Here is a 16,917-nt window from a genome sequence, read left to right as displayed (position 1 = left end):
AAAACCTTGATCTCCAACCTTTGCCAATCAAGTTGTACATGTTTTAATTGATTGTTATCCTTACTTGTCTTATTGTTGTGACATTCTTAGCTTAATTCTGTATGTACATTCAACGTGACTGTAAATGAGGGAAACCTCAGTTGCATTTCGAGTTTAAATAAAGGTTTGAAATTTAATTAAATTAAAATGTGTTTTGTGCAACCTGGCAACCCAGAGGGACAGAGACATAATGCACATCTTCTCTCCACCACGGTGTGAATAATTTTCCTATTTAACTGCAACGTTAGCGAACACCTCTGCAAGTTGTTTGTGGCAGATTTCACTCCCCCTTGACCTGGATCAATTTGCGGTTGAAACAGTTGTGGAGTTAATGGCTCAGTCCTGCCATGATACATATGTATCGCTGGCACTGGGGGTGCTTGGTTTGATTAATTTGCAATTGGAAAGTAAGTAGCCTATGTCAAATTGGACGGCAAAGTGATGAAGTCTCCCCTGGTCCCCATCCCATGCTCGGTCTCTGGAGACCCTAGACAGGGGGGACCCTGCCTACATAGTACCACTAACCCCTGGGGTATAAGGCTCCCATCTCCTCTCCTCTTCAAACCCCTCCTCCAGGGGTACAAGGCTCCTGTCTGCTCTCCTCTTCAAACCCCTCCTCCAGGGGTACAAGGCTCCCATCTCCTCTCCTCTTCAAACCCCTCCTCCAGGGGTACAAGGCTCCCGTCTCCTCTCCTCTTCAAACCCCTCCTCCAGGGGTACAAGGCTCCCATCTCCTCTCCTCATCAAACCCCTCCTCCAGGGGTACAAGGCTCCTGTCTCCTCTCCTCTTCAAACCCCTCCTCCAGGGGTACAAGGCTCCTGTCTGCTCTCCTCTTCAAACCCCTCCTCCAGGGGTACAAGGCTCCTGTCTGCTCTCCTCTTCAAACCCCTCCTCCAGGGGTACAAGGCTCCTGTCTGCTCTCCTCTTCAAACCCCTCCTCCAGGGGTACAAGGCTCCTGCCTGCTCTCCTCTTCAAACCCCTCCTCCAGGGGTACAATGCTCCCGTCTGCTCTCCTCTTCAAACCCCTCCTCCAGGGGTACAAGGCTCCCGTCTGCTCTCCTCTTCAAACCCCTCCTCCAGGGGTACAAGGCTCCCGTCTGCTCTCCTCTTCAAACCCCTCCTCCAGGGGTACAAGGCTCCTGCCTGCTCTCTTCCTCCTCCAATAAAATAATCTTCTAAAATAAAAGGAGGCAGGATGGAGGTAAAGAGGTCACTGGTCACTGGTTTGATCCCTGTTTCTGCCAGGAGGGTGTATTCCAGCAGTGAGCTGGTGACTGAAGGGTGGCTGGTATTACATCTGCGGTGCCCACCATCCTGCCTAAATCCCCTTAAGCAAGGCACTGAACCCCAGAAATGGTTCCAGGGGAGCGCTGCACTGCACTCTCTGATGAGATGCATATGTGTGGGGGACTGTGTGTATGTGTAACATTGACAATAAAGTTGAAATCTTCTTCTTCTCCAGGGCCAGATTCACCTGATTATGTTCCCTTTTGGTTGGTTGAGAATGGAGGGAACCACCCCTGAGCCCAGCCCCCCTGTACCCCAGCCCCAGCCCCCGCCACCAGACAGAGATACATTTCTATACCAATAACAGGACGGCAGCCTTAGATGAAGGAATGCTCCATTGAGTACCTCATGAGAGTAAGGCTTGACGCCTATGCATATTTCCCCCCATCCAGATAACCCCAGAGAGAACCACGTGATGTGGAAAGACCCGGCATATGAATACATTTGGAAGAAGCATCTGTCACAGCAGTCACAGAGAAGGGAAAGGTCAAAAGGTCACCAGTTGGGCCCAATAGGGGCCTTGCCGGGGGAAAACCTCAGGAGAACGATGAGGACTAAGACAAAGTGGGTTCTTAGGCAAGCCTTAGGGGAGAAAAGGCAAGAGAAAGAGGGATAGGGAGGAGAGAAGAGGTGGCCCCCGAAGAGACCGAAAGGAAGAAGAAGAAATAAAATTATTATTAATTATTATTAATTATTGAGACACCAGATGATGTAAGGTTGGAGACAGAAGATGAGCAGGGAGTAAAGATAAGGACACAATCGTGTCTGTTGAAATAAAAAAGGAGATCTATGAATAATTAAAAAGCCCAAATTGCTTATGTGCTAGACTTCAACGAGGAGTTTTAATCCACTGTTAATCATTATCATTTAATGTGATCATAAAGAAGGTATCTGATTAATTGGCTGAGATAATCATAATAATGACTGTTTCATACACGTAACAAGGTTGTATTGTAATCACGGGATTACTAGAATATATCGCCTATAATATTATTACCTACTATGCTGTAGCACTCAAGTTCGACACTGTTTGACGAACAATGTTACTTACCATCAGAGAGTTGTACCCTTCCTGCTGACTTGTTGTACAGAACTTGTAAGTCGTTTTGGATAAAAGCGCCATCTAAATTACTAAATGTAAATGTAGAATGATTTTGAAATATAGGAGTGACCGAGGAACCTTAAAGAATCTAAGAGTGATGCTTTTTCTGACAAAGAAAGTGTGTTTTGTGTTCTGTGTATAACTGATATGATGAGATAGTAAAATAATTGATGACAGAGGCAGATATGGTGTGTCTGGTGCAGTGGCGGCCGGTGGGTACTTCGCCACTAGGGGCGCTATACCAAATATTTTGCAAACATGTACAGTACAGTACTGTACCACGCACGACTCATGGCAAGACGTGAGCGATTCGACTCACGCTCACGGCAATGAATCGGCTCTTATGAACGAGTCGCTCAGCTGTTACTACAACAACACACAACCAGTCAAATAAAGTATAGTCTAGACTCTAATTCACAACTTGAAACACAATATAAATAGAAAAGTCAGAAACAAAACTCGCCCGTCTCCAAACACAGGCAGATCTCTCCCTCTCTCCTTCTCTCTCTCACACACAGCGCGACGTGGAATCGATTCGTTACACAATCAGACCTATTATATACCAAGAATAACTTCAGTATGAGTACAGGGCTGTACACATATTTTGCATATTGTTAAACGAGCCAAGGCTAGCTATTAAACTATCGATATGAATCGAAAATCTGGGACCCTGATGTAAACAAGACAAACGTCTTTCTCTGGTCTGCATCCCCTTAACAATTGTGTGTATTGAGCCGTACTGTATTGTACCCATTCTGCAATCTGTTAATAAAGTTCTCATTCATTCAAACATAGACGATATTGAACAAGCCATAATCCACGTATTTTCAATCCGAGAGAGCTGCAGTAGTTAAATCAATGAGCCATCGACATAGTCAGTGTGGTAAGTAACGTTATTATTGCATCCAAGATTGATACACGGCTGGCTAGGCAGTTGGTAGTCATAGTCTTGTGTTATAAAATAAATAAACAATCAGCAATGTCTCGCTTCATGAATGGCCAGCAGTACTGCTCCTAAAAAAAACTATTTACAAACGTTAACGTTAAGCACAGAGAGAGAGAGAGAGAGAGAGAGAGAGAGAGAGAGAGAGAGAGAGAGAGAGAGAGAGAGAGAGAGAGAGAGAGAGAGAGAGAGAGAGAGACTCACTGTTTAGTTGAAACGTCCAGGGCAGGAGAGCTTGATAAACGTGTATAATCCGCCATATAGCTTGTTAGCCAAGTGTTAGCTGAGCTCGTTAGCACAACACTCAACAAGTACATTCCTTTGTCCATTTCCGCTCGAACAGACTGCAAACTACCTGGCGTTCTATCGCCATGCTCTAAGACAAACTCTAACCTTAACCAACTTTGAAAGAGTGCCTAAGCTTAACAGTCTAAAGAACTTGCAGTCACAGCACGCTCTAAGACAAACAACCTAGACCAACCTAGGAACCAAGCTAGAAGCTAGAATTGGAACATTAGAAATTGGATTCGGCCAATCAGAGATCGTCTCTGTGAAATTCTGCCATGGAAAAAAATACTGGCGTCGGCCAATCAGAGAGCGTCTCCGCGAAATGCGGCTATGGAAATTCTTCACGGAAGTTCACGCTGCTGCCTAGACCGCTTCAAATCGCGCTCGGATTCCAACATAATAGTCATATTTCAACGCACAACGCCGTATGCACTGATTGGCTGTGACGGAGACAGCGATCAAACTGTGATGCGCACTCAGAGCGCTATTGCTTCTAGCCCGGGCGAGAAATACGAAAAAATTAAAAAAAACGTCACTTCCTGCTCATGAAAACGATGTTTTTTTAATTTAGATAATAACGTTATATTGTGCATTGGAAATACAAACATACTTAAAATGAGTAAATATTATTCATTTTAAACATGTTTATATTATTTATAGGGCTATAAAACACAAAAACGAAAAAGTTTTATTGTCTTCTTCTCTGATTTAACAGCAGCTGGCCAGCAGGTGGGTCGGCGCCCTTGCGCCCCTAGTGGCGAGCCGCCACTGGTCTGGTGCTCTGTGGGGACGTGTTGGAAAGCGTCAGACTCCAGATAAGTGTCATGGGACCTTGTGGTTTAACACAGAAGGCAGATGACTCGTGACTCTATTCTGATCAAGCAATAAGTATGTTGATTTTCCCCAAAAGACAGAAGGGGGTTAAGTATCAAAAATCATATCAATACAGGGCTTTTCCCAGTATTTTCAAACAAGATGGTGTTGAGTCATAACCAGGGGGTGGTCCGGAGGGTGGCTATGCTCCCATCCGGGAGGGGAAAAAAAGAAATCCATTTGCTGTAATTTCCTGCAATTTCAAAAACCTAATTTCAATAAAATAGCAAACACAAGGGTAAGTTCCAAATAAGTGATTTATTTAAGTACAGTGTATATAATAATAATAATATTTAAACACATGGTGGCGCTGGCGCACTGTGCCCCTATACCATTGTTTAGGTAAAACCCTGCAATATAGGTTTACATCTCCTCTCTTAAGCTTCTCTCTGGAGCTCCATCAGGAACAGGCTGTTTTGTGTCTATATAAGTAAGGCTCATTAATATCAAACCTCCACATTTTCTTCTGTCTTGTAACTCGCTATCTCCGTGACGGAATGAGCACTTGGGCTGAGGGCAGACATATGCATATGCTACCCTCCATCACTGTCTCTACCCTCCATCACTGTCTCTACCCTCCATCACTGTCTCTACCCTCCATCACTGTCTCTACCCTCCATCACTGTCCCCTTCATCACTGTCTCTACCCTCCATCACTGTCTCTACCCTCCATCACTGTCCCTACCCTCCATCACTGTCTCTACCCTCTATCACTGTCTCTACCCTCCATCACTGTCCCCTCCATCACTGTCTCTACCCTCCATCACTGTCTTTACCCTCCATCACTGTCTCTACCCTCCATCACTGTCCCTACCCTCCATCACTGTCTCTACCCTCTATCACTGTCTCTACCCTCCATCACTGTCCCCTCCATCACTGTCTCTACCCTCCATCACTGTCCCCTCCATCACTGTCCCTACCGCGTCAACATTTTAGGCAACCAACTTGTGTTCAGCGTTTCTCTGATTGGCCACGACGCCCATGTGACCGCGGCAGCGCGAGAGAGCGGCAGTGCGGAAATAGGCTGCATTCTATTGCCATGCTCTGCGACAAACTCTAACCTTAACCAACTCCGAAACAGCGCCTAAACTTAACCCTTCTAACCTTAACCAACTCCGAAACAATGCCTAACCTTAATGTAACTGAGGGGTACAATTCCCTGACTGTATTACTAGATATGATACTTACTACCACTACCTTTGTACTTAATATTCGGCCACCCAGTACACGGCATAAATATATTATGATGAACACTGTCACGTAGATGAAACGGATCCAACACAAATGTACGAATTAGAAATAGGTCTTTATTTCTACACAGCGATGGTGTGTAGAGCAAGCACTTAATCAAATCAATCACATTTATGAATGGGAATTAGTATGCACTTTTATGGCAAGAGTATTCGTCGGTATATCAATAGAGAATGTCCAATCTCTGAAGGCGCAGGTGGTACATATACGACCTGGAATAGTTTAAGGAATAACAGCAATGATACTTTAATGATTATATACTGGATACACTAGGGGGGGTTAATCCGGTCGCTTGTAAGCCGACAGGAGTAGGAAGGGGGGGGGGGGGTAGAATCCGGCTGCCTCATCCGGCCAAGGGTATCCCAGGTGAACCCACTGTAGTGCCGTTCAATGCGCCGGCGATCCTTGGACCACAGATGAAAGCAGGTGGACTCTTTGTGGGCCGGCGTCCTCCGGTCCACGGAGGAGAGACGTGAAGCGACCTCGTCTTGCAGAGCGTCTCCTCACCTTGCGTCCTCTCCAGGGGGGGGGGTTCCAACACACGGCAGTGTCGGGGGTCTTTATCCATGGAATAATCAACGTATACAAAGCATAATCCGTGCCGGGGAAGGCGGGCTGTCGTCGGTAGAATAATCCGGTATACAGGTCCACTCGCTCGTCGGCTCTGGGGCTCCTCGGGTGCAGCTTCACGTGGGGTCAACCACCCTGGATAAGCAGCCAGTTCTCTGCCCGAAACGATGGGGTACTGACTACGGTAGTATTCTCACCGCACGAAGCACTATATATTAACAGACTATTATTAGCTTAATAGACTACGTCCAACTCGACGATATAGTGCCAAATATGACTATTCAAATATTAATATACACGATGTCTCAATACAGATGGTAAGCCGAACTTGGCCTTACTCCCACACGTGGCGTCGCGGGGAGGCTTTACGTCTGTGACTCTATTGGAGGGTAAGAAACTGGACTGAAAAGGAAGTCCTACTTTAGTAGCGCAGTATATATACGCACTATGAACAAATAGTCCCATTAGTGGTGCGGTAGCCAGATTCCTACGCGGAACTAGGACTTGTTCGTACATGTTGAGCGGTACGTTTGAACTGGGTCTGAGGGGTATGGCAGCCTGGCACCAAGGTCTCGACCAATAGTAGAATGGAGACTATTATGGGAAGTTCAGTAGGCTAGAATGGATATTCAATGCATATTGTACAAGGAATATACAAGGGATATCAGGGAATATTAGAGAATATACAAATACAATTAAATATATATATATAAATAAATATATATATTCGGTTTAATCTGGCCCTTCACAACACTTAACCCTAACCTTAACCAACTCCGAAACAATGCCTAAACTTAACCATAACCTTAACCAACTCCGAAAGAATATTGCCATGCTCTAAGACAAACTCTAACCTTAACCAACTCCGAAACAGCGCCTAAACTTAACCCTTCTAACCTTAACCAACTCCGAAACAATGCCTAAACTTAACCCTAACCTTAACCAACTCCGAAACAATGCCTAAACTTAACCGGCGAAAGAATGCACGTTTATAAAAAAAAGAAAATAAAATTGAAGGGATTCGAACTTGTCACCAACACACCACAGGATCCACAGCAAGGCGGTGAACGAGTTGAGCTAACCGTCGATGTTAAAAGAGGGGGAATTACGGCTGCATAATGCCGCGTCGCCGCGGGGGCGTGGCTAGACGCAAGTTGGTTACCTTAAATGACTATTCCTACCCTCCATCACTGGGTCTCATTCCCCAAAATTTTCCAAAGAGTTCTCTTGGAAGACTTATCTTGGAACCGACTGAGACAGAATCAATGACAAGTTCACTCTGAGTCCCCAACGTGCTGGTAATATGTCTTAAGTGGCTCAAACGGTTGCACCTGTGATATGATCTGATATCTGCTTGGGGAATGGCATTATGTCTTAAACTCGAACACGCGTCCCCGTTCAGGTCATTTGCATACAAAACAACGCCTCCAGAGCTCCTTATAAGGCAAAGTAATGACGCAGCTGTGTGGAAATGGTTGCGGAAGTGCCTTGCGAGTCTTGCGCGACCCATCGAAATGAGATTAGATGAATGTATTGTCATCATATAGAGTACAGCTCGTGGACGTGGTACACCTGCCACACCACGCACGCGCACACACACACACGCTCGCACGCGCGCAGTATACTGTAGCCTACGGCGTAATTAATGAACGCAGTATAGGCTTATTATTCCATTAATGCCTACGCCGTAATGAATGAATGCAGTATAGGCTTATTATTCCATTAATGCCTACGGCGTAATGAATGAACACAGTATAGGCTTATTAGATACTATATGCTCTGCCCTACGTACAGTATAGGTACAGTCTGTAATTATACTGTACGTAGGGCAGAGGCAGAGCATATATATAGTATCTACTAAATCCTAATGAAACAAGTAACTAGAATATATTAAGCCTATTCTGTTCATTAGACACGTAGGCCATACTGGCGCACACAAGACTTGTTATGGAATATTAATGCAGTCTATTTCCATGCGATTAGCTTTAGTTCTTATTTATTTATTTATCCACTGTCATTTCAGTGTTGGTGTATAGGCTATATAGTGTATTTCAATATAAGTTTAATTGATTAATGATATATTCGAAGGAATGCAGGTTTATAGCTATATCAAACAAAGGTCTGTCCCATTGTATACCAATCAATGGGATATATTGCATGTTGACCTGCATTCTTTCAAATGTATATAATTAATCATTAAAACAGATGTGTAACAAATAAGAAATACAAATTCCACAGAAGGCATTAAATAATTATTATTTTCAATCATTTCACAATAATTGCATAATTGTGTTTGAATATAAAGTAATTATACATTTGTCCAAAATAGCTCGTTCAGATATGGTTAATCCAGCTGCCCTGTGATCAGATGAATCCATATTATTTATTTTTCCGACATCAAATTAATTGTCATGTGTCATATTTATTTTAATTATGATTAAGTAATTAATTCCAAGGAGGCCTGTAGCATTAACATGAAGGAATCACTAAGAGAACACAGTATGTCAAGTTAATACAATTTTCAATTAGTCAATCAATCATAAGTGTGCTCCTCAGCACTCTTAAATCTGCTCTCAGCCACGCTCAAATCTGATCTCAGGAAAATTTGGGGAATCGCACTACCAGCCCTAATATGTCTTAAATGGGCAGAAATCTGCCTAAGAGGACATTTTTGGTCGTAAATCCGTTCGGGAATGAGTCTCACTGTCTCTACCCTCCATCACTGTTCCTACCCTCCATCACTGTCCCTACCCTCCATCACTGTCTCTACCCTCCATCACTGTCCCTACCCTCCATCACTGTCCCTACCCTCCATCACTGTTCCTACCCTCCATCACTGTCCCTACCCTCCATCACTGTTCCTACCCTCCATCACTGTTCCTACCCTCCATCACTGTCCCTACCCTCCATCACTGTCTCTACCCTCCATCACTGTCCCTACCCTCCATCACTGTCCCTACCCTCCATCACTGTTCCTACCCTCCATCACTGTTCCTACCCTCCATCACTGTCCCTACCCTCCATCACTGTCCCTACCCTCCATCACTGTTCCTACCCTCCATCACTGTTCCTACCCTCCATCACTGTCTCTACCCTCCATCACTGTCTCTACCCTCCATCACTGTTCCTACCCTCCATCACTGTCTCTACCCTCCATCACTGTTCCTACCATCGGCGTATTTAGACCACTATCAGTAGGGCACGTGCCCTACTGATGATCATCTGTGCCCCACTGATTAAAAAAATTAAAATTAAAAAATTAAAATTAACAAATGTTTTTTATTTTCCCTTTTTTAACATGATCAAATGATCATTTAACATGATCAAATAATTATTATAATATTTTTTACTTCGCTTTGAAATATTATAGTGAAATATTTGTCGCGTTTATCTTGTTGAAATCCTCCAACAGGCTCTTTTTTGTAAGTTGACTGGTTTGCACACCAATAATACAGTGCAATAATAGAATAGTAGAATAGATAGTAAAATTATGCAATAGAATGGCCAGAGTAAAATAGTGCTACAGAACAATCAACAGCGGGGTGTATTAGAAGGCTATGGTGAAGAGGTACGTTTTTAGCTTATTTCTGAAAATATTAAGAGATCTAGCTTCCCTAATGTCCATAGGTAGTGTGTTCCATAACTTTGGTGCATAGTTAGCAAAGGCTGCATCCCCGATTTTCTTTAGACTGTGGCTTGGAACCTTCAATAGACCAGTAGTAGATGATTGCAATGTTTATACTTTGTATATAAGGAGGAGGACCTTGAAATCAATTCTAAATGTTACCGGAAGCCAGTGTAGGTTACTTACTTGTAACTTCGGGTTTGATCCAAGGAGTAAGTTGCCCCATATTGCTCTGTAACATTTCTCTTTTTGTTATAGGACCGACTAGTAGGATTTCAGTTGTGCACTCATTTTATTTTAGGAAGTTGTTCGTCATCCATTTGTTTATTGCTAAGAGACAGGCGGAAATGGAGTTTATAGCTGTATGATCATTTGGTTCAGCGGAGATGTACAATTGTGTGTCATCTGCGTAACTATGGAAACATACATTGTGCTTTCTAATGATGTCTCTTCAATGTTCAATGTTCAATGCAATGTTCAATGCAAGTAAAGCACTTTAAACTTTAAGTATGACTAAATGCTTTCTTGACTATATATATAGTAACTGTTCCAAAATGCATAGATTTCTATGTATTTTAGGGGTTTGGGGGGCTAGCTCTTTTTAATATAAATGTCAGATTGTTTTTATTTATTTATTTCATAGATTTCTATGCATTTCAGGAGTTTGGGGGGCTGGCTCCCCCAAATAATTAAATAACATAACCCTAACCTAACCCTAAAACCGAAATAAAGTTAAAAAAAAAATAGTTACAAAATCCACCCATTTTCGCCCAAAAACCGGCCAAGACCGGCAAAAAAGAAATTGCGGACGCGCTACACGCCCGCTTCATATACTTCTGTGCCCCCCTGTGCCCCAGTAGAGTGCTGGGTCTAGATACGCCCTGGTTCCTACCCTCCATCACTGTCCTAGGTACCTTCATCACTGTCTCTACCCTCCATCACTGTTCCTACCCTCCATCACTGTCCCCTTCATCACTGTCTCTACCCTTCATCACTGTTCCTACCCTCCATCACTGTTCCTACCCTCCATCACTGTTCCTACCCTTCATCACTGTCTCTACCCTTCATCACTGTTCCTACCCTCCATCACTGTTCCTACCCTTCATCACTGTCTCTACCCTTCATCACTGTCCCTACCCTTCATCACTGTCTCTACCCTTCATCACTGTTCCTACCCTTCATCACTGTCTCTACCCTTCATCACTGTCTCCTACCCTTCATCACTGTCTCTACCCTTCATCACTGTCTCTACCCTTCATCACTGTCTCTACCCTTCATCACTGTTCCTACCCTTCATCACTGTCTCTACCCTTCATCACTGTCTCTACCCTTCATCACTGTTCCTACCCTTCATCACTGTCTCTACCCTTCATCACTGTTCCTACCCTTCATCACTGTCTCTACCCTTCATCACTGTTCCTACCCTCCATCACTGTCTCTACCCTTCATCACTGTCTCTACCCTTCATCACTGTCTCTACCCTTCATCACTGTTCCCTTCATCACTGTTCCTACCCTTCATCACTGTTCCTACCCTTCATCACTGTTCCTACCCTTCATCACTGTCTCTACCCTCCATCACTGTCCCTACCCTTCATCACTGTTCCTACCCTTCATCACTGTCCCTACCCTTCATCACTGTCTCTACCCTTCATCACTGTCCTAAATTACCCTTCATCACTGTCTCTTACCCTTCATCACTGTCTCTACCCTTCATCACTGTCCCCTTCATCACTGTCCCTACCCTTCATCACTGTCTCTACCCTTCATCACTGTCTACCCTTCATCACTGTCTACCCTTCATCACTGTCTCTACCCTCCATCACTGTTCCTACCCTTCATCACTGTCTCTACCCTTCATCACTGTTCCTACCCATTCATCACTGTCTCTACCCTTCATCACTGTCTCTACCCTTCATCACTGTCTCTACCCTCCATCACTGTCTCTACCCTTCATCACTGTCTCTACCCTTCATCACTGTCTCTACCCTTCATCACTGTTCCTACCCTTCATCACTGTCTCTACCCTTCATCACTGTCTCTACCCTTCATCACTGTCTCTACCCTCCATCACTGTCTCTACCCTTCATCACTGTCTCTACCCTTCATCACTGTCTCTACCCTTCATCACTGTTCCTACCCTTCATCACTGTCTCTACCCTTCATCACTGTCTCTACCCTTCATCACTGTCCCTACCCTTCATCACTGTCCCTACCCTTCATCACTGTCTCTACCCTCCATCACTGTCCTACCCTCCATCACTGTTCCTACCCTTCATCACTGTCTCTACCCTTCATCACTGTCCCTACCCTTCATCACTGTCCCTACCCTTCATCACTGTCTCTACCCTTCATCACTGTTCCTACCCTTCATCACTGTCTCTACCCTTCATCACTGTCCCTACCCTTCATCACTGTCTCTACCCTTCATCACTGTCCCTACCCTTCATCACTGTCTCTACCCTTCATCACTGTTCCTACCCTTCATCACTGTCTCTACCCTTCATCACTGTCCTACCCTTCATCACTGTCTCTACCCTTCATCACTGTTCCTACCCTTCATCACTGTCTCTACCCTTCATCACTGTTCCTACCCTTCATCACTGTCCTTCTACCCTTCATCACTGTCTCTACCCTTCATCACTGTTCCTACCCTTCATCACTGTCTCTACCCTTCATCACTGTCTCTACCCTCCATCACTGTTCCTACCCTTCATCACTGTCTCTACCCTTCATCACTGTCTCTACCCTTCATCACTGTCTCTACCCTTCATCACTGTCTCTACCCTCCATCACTGTCTCTACCCTCCATCACTGTCTCTACCCTTCATCACTGTTCTACCCTTCATCACTGTCTCTACCCTTCATCACTGTTCCTACCCTCCATCACTGTTCCTACCCTTCATCACTGTCCCTACCCTTCATCACTGTCTCTACCCTCCATCACTGTCCCCTTCATCACTGTCTCTACCCTCCATCACTGTTCCTACCCTTCATCACTGTCCCTACCCTTCACCACAGCCGTAACTAAAACCACTTAATGTCAAGGCTCTCATCCACATTCATCCCCCCCCCCCCCCCCCCCCCCTCTCTCTCTCCCATGATTTCAGAATACCGGAAGTGTTGCGTGGTCTATACTGGTCTTGTGCATTGTTCCAACAGGTAGAGTTTACAAATGTAACCAACTGCAGGCAAATTCATTTCCCTCATTAAATAAGTATGTCTTCCCTGCTAAATCTATATATCTTTTAATTAAAAGGTAGTTAGAATTAACCAACGGATCTTAGTGATTTCTCACTAACTCTCACTGCCTTTTAAAAGCCTCCTGATTATAATAGTGATTTGATCAATTGGCACTTAGGGCAGACATTTGTGGAAAATTAGTTTGTGGATGGGCTACAATCAAATTTGCCTGATGATTAGACTGAATTGCACCACAAAGTAATTTCAAAGTAGGTGGGACTAGCGATTGGCGATTCAGAGTCTGGATCCAGACAAATCCGGTAAATAAACCTTGCATTTTTGCGGGTTGAGCTGAAGGAGTTGTTAGGGTAAAAATGTAAGCCTGCGTCAAGGAACTGAAAATCCCTGGCTTAGCCTGAGGCCAAACTGTCACCAATATTTTCCAGCTAAGTCAGTTATATATGTATAGAAGCAGGGAACAGGTCCGAGGCTTGAGTAGCTGATGGTTTATGAATAGTACTGTAACATACTTCTCCTCACTAGTTCCTAGGTATTTAGCCACAATTGTAAATGGCTGCATTTATATACAGTAGCGCTTTTATCCAAAGCGCTTTACAATTTGTACCTCACATTTTATCCATTCACTTACACATTCACACACCGACGGCGGAGGCAACCATGCAAGGTGCCAACCTGCTCATCGGGAGCAATTAGGGGTTAAGTGTCTTGCTCAAGGACACATTGACACGCTGCCCAGGAGGAGCGGGAATCCAACCTCCGGATTGCCAGACGACTGCTCTACCTCCCGAGCCACTGTCGCCCCGTTATTATTAGGTATTTAACCATTATTATTGTAATGGCTTCTTGTTGGTCAAGCAGGTAGTGTCCAAAAAAAATCTAAAACGAGATCAAAGATATATTATGAATTAAATTATAGCTTTCTTTTAAGCAGGGGTGCAGTGCTGGGCATACGTGGTCAAACGACGTTTGGGCTTCGTCACTGAGGCAGAATTGCGCACATCCTATTATTATGCAAAGTCTAGGTGATAAGTGCCACCGGCCGGCACTTATCACCTCTAGACTGTGTGTGTGGAGTGTTGGGCGTGTGTTATGTGACAAAAGACCGCCCGTCTCGTCCGCTCCGACTCATGAAAGAGGAGAGATACATGTATGCGAGTGCGCGCGGGAGCGCGCATGCACGTGGCGTTTGGCCTTGGCCCATATTACGACTGCACCACTGCTTTTAAGCATCTGAAGAATCTAAAGAAAACATCAAAAGAATACTCCAATACTCCAGAAATAACTGAATTCTCACAATGATGTGGTCTAAAGAAAAATGTATAACCTGGCACATTCACCAAACATGTTGACCATGCCTAGGCCTTCTCTTCCTGCTCATTAAGCCAACTGAGATCCAAAAGTCCCCGCCCCCCACTCTCAACATGCACTACCAACCTTTGGATGCTAGGTGGGGTAGATGACTAGAGGTGCAGAAAACAAATGTAAATAAATAATAGATACACTAAGAACACAACAGAATGGCTCCAACAATTATTATTCTACCGATATTTTACCGATATAAATTATATATATATTCTATCGGATATGACCGATATCACAAGGGCTGCAAAGGAACACCTCTTTGCAGCAATTGAGGCGCATTCCAGTGAAATAAATGTCCACGTTATTCTTCCATCATCGATGCTGTGTTTTTATTTTTTTTATTTCTGTCTTTGGCCTCTCAGCTCTTTCATTAGAAACAGTGAGAAGGTCAGGTCTATGACTCAGAGATGACAGCTCATTCACACAGGAACAGGTCATCTATCTCTCTGGGGAGGGTAAGTACATACGTACATAAATACTGTACATAAATGAACAACAGGGAAATAAACAAACAAATAAATACACCAGAAAAACTGAATTGTTTTTTTTTGTAATATATATTTTTAATTAATATTTATGTATTCACTGATTTATTTGTGTATTCCTTTTTATTTGTTTGTTCCTTATTCTTTGAAGTTTTGAGCTTTGATGGACCACTATAAAATCCAATGGCCATATGCCCTTCAAGTGAATTCTAAAGGAAGTATGAAAGCTTCAAATAACCTACTTTAGAGGGGGGGGGAAATAAGTTTGAATTAATTCTGCATTTCCTTCTTTTGAAATCCGGACAGCCTCCGAGATAATAGTAGTGACGGCAGAGGTGCAGGCCTCTTCTTCAACGTAACCTACTTGAAAACAGGCAAGGCTCGGCGCAGCACACTGGCAATCTTTCTCCGTGTCCACCCAGGAGCGCATACCAAAGCAAACACGCCTTTCTTCCGTCGTGAACTCAAATCATTCGGTTGTTGTTCTCAGCCTTTGAGTCCTTTGAAACCTTGACAAACCATCCTGTCCAGATGATTGCTCTCCGGAATCAGTTTAGTGGAGAGACGGAGGCGACACAGAGAAAGAGAGAGAGAGAGAGAGAGAGAGAGAGAGAGAGAGAGAGAGAGAGAGAGAGAGAGAGAGAGAGAGAGAGAGAGAGGGAGAGAGAGACCGTGACCTCCTAGATGGAGCATGGCCACATTATCCACAGTGGCGGGAGTAACAGGACCCTGTCACAACACACAGCGGGCGACACATCTGGCTGGGTGTCACAGGACCCGACACGCTAGGGATGACCTGGCCTCTGGAGAGCTCGCAGTGACAGTAATGGGATAGTTCAACAGTTCAGGGGGGGGGGGGGGCGTTGGGTCCCAGGAAGGGACCACTATACCACTATCTCGAGGCGGCGATGCTCAGACGGACGACGACAGCGCGCAGACGAGGAGGATCAGCGTGATTGTGTCAATGTGTCATGTGTTATGTGGCGGGAGACAGTGTAGTGAGGAGATTTTGTCTCCGAGTAATTGAATCCTTTCACGTGAATGACGGCTTCCTTTTCCAATCCCGTTATCGTTGGAATGTGTGTGGTGTCCTTTCACAGTTACAGACAGCAGGTGACATGGCCCTACTGTATAGGCCACTACCATGTTGACGTAAAACATTCGCATTTCAGAACATTTCGATTGACTGCACAATGGGAAGTAATGTCTGTTGGCTACTCGACATTATGTTAAAGGAACACGCCAACATTTTGGGAGAGAGACAAGAAGTTTCCTCTCTGTGCGTTCAGTAGAAAGCTATCTGGCTGCATGTTAGCCTAGCTTAACACAATGAATGGAAGTGGACATGGCCGGTTAGCCTTCGGGAGAGGTGTTAATTGGACAATGCCTAGGCTAACCGGTCATGTCCGCCTCCATTCATTGTGCTAAGCTAGGCTAACATGCAGCCAGATAGCTTTCTACTGAACGCACAGAGAGGAAACTGGTATCTATCTTCTTGTCTCTCTCTGGAGAAGACGGTAAGCGAACTTCCCAAAATGTAGTGTGTTCCTTTAAAACAGGCTTTCTACGCTTCTTCATCTCGAGGCTCAAATGGTTGCGTTACATTGAAGCTGCAGATGCTTTCCAGCAAGGCTCCATGGGTGGTTCATTTCAACAGGGTTGGAACCAATTCACTGGGTTGGACGCGTTTGTTTTTGGGGAGAAAATAATGCTGGAATTGATCATGCACTCTCTGATGCGTCTCCCTGGGCTGTAGGTGGTGTGTTTGTTTCGTTCCAGAGGAGATGTGATGATTCCCTGGCTAAAGAGTTCTCCCCTCTCCTGCCCAACTATGAATTGATGGAACACCACCGCCCTCTAGAGGTGAATTTATGATATAACACAAGA

Source organism: Notolepis coatsorum, assembly GCF_963971535.1.
Source record: "Notolepis coatsorum genome assembly, contig: SCAFFOLD_296, whole genome shotgun sequence".
NCBI lineage: Eukaryota > Metazoa > Chordata > Actinopteri > Aulopiformes > Paralepididae > Notolepis > Notolepis coatsorum.
The sequence above is the reverse complement of the archived record's forward strand: the minus strand, read 5'-3'. Positions refer to the sequence as shown.